We start from the raw sequence: 4644 nt of genomic DNA, 5'->3' as shown, positions 1-4644 counted from the left end.
ATGGCTGCAATATAACAAAGAGTGAAAAATTTAAGGGGGTCTGAATACTTTCCGTACCCACTGTATGTATGCATGCTGCCAGTCACTGTGGATGATAGAAAAGCCTGGTCTGCACATCCATCTACACTCTTGGAATTTATTATCTCAAAGCTTTTAGAAAAAAGCCAGATAATTAGATGCAAAGGAGGGGGAAAGCACTCATTGTAGTTACTGGCTTTTAGCTTCACTCTACATTAATTAATGGCGGTCTCTCGGGATGTGAAAAAGGTCCATTACTGTTTCTTGGCGGTAGACGATCTGCACTGACCAGCAGAAGCACGGACAGATAAATGTTTTGTACTGTTTGCATTTTTAGGTAGAATTTGTAGCTTTTGAGCACACTGTGAATGGCAAGATTTTGCAAGGTGGTGAAATATGCATGCAAATATGCATGCCATCATTCTTGAAATGTAAAATCTCAAACTTCATTTTTTGTTTAAAGTGTAATAAAAAACGAAACTATGTTTTGCTCTACATTTCAAACCTTAACAGAATGTAAATTTAACTGTAAGTAAAATATTTACCTATAACCTGCACTGCCATTCAAAAGTTTGGGGTCAGTAAGGTGTTTTGTTTTCCATCTTGAAAGAAATTAATAAATTTATTCAGCAATTATGCGTTAAATTGGTCAAAAGGGACAGTAAAGACACTTATAATATTACAAAAAAAATTCAATTTCAAATAAATGCTGTACTTTTGAGCTTTCTATTCATCAAAGAATCCTGAAAAAATATCAGTTTCCACAGAAATAAGCAGCATGCCTGTTTTTTTGAACATTTACAATAATAAGAAATGTTTCTTTTGCGTCAAATCAGCATATTACAATAATTTCTGAAAGATCCTGTGACACTGAAGACCGGATTAATACCTGCTAAAAATTCAGCTTTGCCATCAAAGGAATAAATTTCTGTCTTAAAATATATTACAACAGAAAACAGTTTAAATTGGAATAATATTTCACTGTATTTTTGGTCAAATAAATACAGCCTTGGTGACCATAAGCGACAAACACAAACAAAAATCTGACTATCCCCAATAGTGTAACAACTCAAATTTCGGAATCAAATTTTTTAAAAGTTTAAAAAAAGTTTAAAAGTTTCAGCTCCCAGCATTGTGTGTGATTGTATGAGAAACATATTTTAGAAAATATGTTGTTTATTTAATAAAATTACTGTTATTGTATGTTGTGATTTAATTGGTGTACAGTATGACACACTTGGTTCTTTTAAAAATAGGTTTGCTAAGTAGTTCATCCGGAAATGAGTCTTGGATTGAAGTGAATGTATTTCACAGTTGTTTGTCTTCCTTTCATGTTTTGGGTTGTTATAGTTATGGGGTGTAATAATTAGTGAAAATTTTTACTTGAGAACACTGTTGATGCTTATTAACAGATTCTCACCTTCTGAAACACTGCTAAGGTGTGATTGATGCCTGAAGCTTGAAAACATCCCATGTACTGTGGTATTGAGTTTCACTTGTATCAATGGAATAATTGCATGCAAGGTAACACATGGGCAGCTCACATTTTATGTACTGTCACATGGCAAAAGATCACACGATCCAAAACAGTTCCATAGTGAGTAAATGTTTTGTCACCATTGCTGGACACTAGCATTATTTAGTAGTTGTTTTGTTTAGCAGATGCTTTGTCTACTAGCTATATACTATGTTTATTATAAGGTCCACCTGGAGTAACCTTGGGTTAAGTGACTTCTCAAGGGCCCAATGGTGATAGTTCATGGATCACCCCTTACGGAATTCCACCTAGAACCTAATAATCACTGTTTTCAGTCACTTCTGCTTTTTGACATACTTGAACATGTTTGATACGTGACTAATTTGTCTAAGACTCATTTACTGTTTTTCTGTGCTTGTGTAAGTTTGTGATTGCTTTCTGCATCTTTGGAGTGCCATGTGTTTTAAATGAGAAGGACATGCTGCTGATTAGCACAGACCAGCATTATTAAGAAAAAAGAAAAGTAAAGAAATTGTATTCCAGCTTGAATGTCATATTTGGCAACCTTGGCACCTCCAGTGAATGTACGGATGATTATAGCCTAAGGCTGACATCTAAAATAGACCACTGTTTACGCAGATATATTGAAATACATTTTTCAGAATTAGATACAGTCCCTCATACTGTGGATTTATTTATTTATTTATTGTTTCTATTTTTTTGTATAGTTTTAATACTTATAATATTTTTTAGAGTTAGTAGCCGATTGTACATATACAGTTAATATATTTGGTAAATAAGTCCTACAGAATTTCAAAAGATTTTGTATTTTTTTAGTTTAGTTTAGTTTTGTTGTTTTGTGTTTTTTTTTAGTTATGTGTTTTGTTTACTTTTGTTTTAGTTTAGTTTTTTATATTTAGTTTTATTTTGTTTTGTTTGCTTTTGTTTTAGTTTAGTTTTTTTATATTTTGTTTTGTTTGCTTTTGTTTTAGTTTAGTTTTTTAATGTTTTATTTTGTTTTTTGCTTTGGTGTTTTGTTTTTTTGGCTGAAATCTGATTTCTGCTTCCACAATTATTTGTGAACTCTGTATACCTGTTTGTTTATTGGTCATTGCCTTATATGCTAGGAAAGATACTGGAACTGTTTAAAATTCAAATTACAAGTGGAATTTTCTTGAACACAGTGTAATGGTGAGTAGTTTCTGTAATCGCTCAAACATCATCTCATTTAAAGATGGGTTTACTTGCACTTCTTATATTAAATGATATCTAGCATTACAGAAAAAAGATGGCGTCTCAGGTCTCCTCTGAGCAGTGGAGATTTGAGGAGGTATGAAATGGTGTGCCGTCTCTCCGAGGAGAACAGTAAATCAGAGGCTGCTTGGGCTCCACCAGTGCATGAAATGGCTGCAGTAATGAATTTGCAGCCAGCACATTAGCATGCTTTAGCCTCTGTCTCAATTCTTCTGTTGAGTTCTCACTTCTGATAATCGTCTCTCTTGTATTCTAAAATGCAAATTGCATTCTTATCACAGCAAAGCTAGTAATAAATAGACACAGCTTCAAATGAAGTTTTCAGAGGAGTTTTACAGACCCAGCACTGAAACTCAGTGAAAAGTAGTGTTGAAAATGATTGCCTGCTATGTTTGTGCATGGATATTGTAGGTTTTGTTTCATAATCATAGCTTTTTGCTCTTTTAAAGAGATCAATAAGTGAAATTGTCTATGATTCAAAAACTTTGTGCATTTTTGACTCAACCAATAGCATGAGTTTGAGATACTATTTGTTTGTTTGGACATGACAGACCAGAGTATGGAAATTTTTGTCATTACTTTTGCATTCCTTACTTTTTGCAATTCAATTGGTCAATGGATAAAATGATGCATTTAAAAGTCAAATTGGTTCAGATTTCTTAAGCTTTTGCATTAGCAACAGAACTGATGTTTTAACATGTACTTTACCACGATTACCTTATTTATCACTCTTTTTTTAAAGAAATAGTTGGCCCTATATAGGGGCTCATGTGTCTCATGAACTAATGCAATCAAAGTGAAGGGCCTCTGACAAGCTTTCACACTGATTGTGGCATGTCTCCTGATTTTCAAATCGCTTATTGCATCACTGTATTAGTAATGTGCACTTCACTGACCTTCCAGCTTCTAGCTTTCAGACTTCCCACATGATCTGTGGATGATGGGGTGGTGGGGAGACAAAAACTGAAAAAGTAGAGCACTGTTAAATGTTTAATTGAGTCTAAATAAATTAATAAATAAACAAATAAACATGTCAGCGTTAAGTTTCACATCTTGAATAGGAGGGGAAAGGGAAGCTAATATGACGGAGTATTGATTTGGCTCACAGAGCATTCAGTAATGAAGTGTGGGATTGCATAATTCAACCCCTATTGCTGCAGATGTAATCTGGGATGTCTGCTTTTATTAATTGATTGGAATGCATCTGCTGCTAATGGCATGCTATACTTGAGGGCTGTTGTAGTTGTGAACATTTCTCAGCTGCTGTCAGGTTATGATGTCTGTTTTAGGTTGCATGCTTTTGATTATCAATACTTTATTCTAAGGAATGTGAACCTTTGAAGGAAAATTTAAGAAAATATATAATTTATATGGAATTTAAGGGGGTCTGAATACTTTCCGTACCCACTGTATATTAATGATTGTTTAAAAGTTCATCACATTTCACCCCCAAAATCAAATGTAGTAAATAATATATATATATTTTTTTTTACTTGCATAAAGAAAACAAATTCACATTTTTAGGACCATTTTATATGAATTTGTATTCAAGATTTATTTAATTTTGGGGGGGGGGGTGAAAAAGTAATGGACGAAGTCATAATGCACATGACTTTGTCTTACATTTGTGTTAATAGCCTATGTATAATAATTATAATGTACAAATTTTAATTTGTTCATCAAAAAATGTATTGCAGTTGAATGTATGTATTATAAAGCAATATGAATAATTTATAAACATGATTTATAAATATAATGAATCATAATTAAGATAATAGGACTGTGGGGGGAAATGTCAGAAAATAATGTTATATAATTAAAATTCAAAATAAAAGTTTGATTACATACTATGTGTGTGTGCTGTGTATATTTATTATGTATATATAAATACACAC

At 32.7% G+C, this 4644-nt stretch overlaps 1 protein-coding gene across 2 annotated transcripts in view; it reads left to right on the top strand.

Annotated features, from left to right (window-relative positions):
- The window catches only part of LOC107676278 (uncharacterized aarF domain-containing protein kinase 1-like), a 137811-nt gene that overhangs the window by 24931 nt on the left and 108236 nt on the right, over nt 1-4644 (top strand). The gene's annotated exons all lie outside the window — the stretch shown is intronic.

Source organism: Sinocyclocheilus anshuiensis, unplaced genomic scaffold (assembly GCF_001515605.1).
Source record: "Sinocyclocheilus anshuiensis isolate Anshui unplaced genomic scaffold, SAMN03320099.WGS_v1.1 scaffold3105, whole genome shotgun sequence".
Classification (NCBI taxonomy): Eukaryota; Metazoa; Chordata; class Actinopteri; order Cypriniformes; family Cyprinidae; genus Sinocyclocheilus; species Sinocyclocheilus anshuiensis.
The sequence above is the reverse complement of the archived record's forward strand: the minus strand, read 5'-3'. Positions and strand labels throughout refer to the sequence as shown.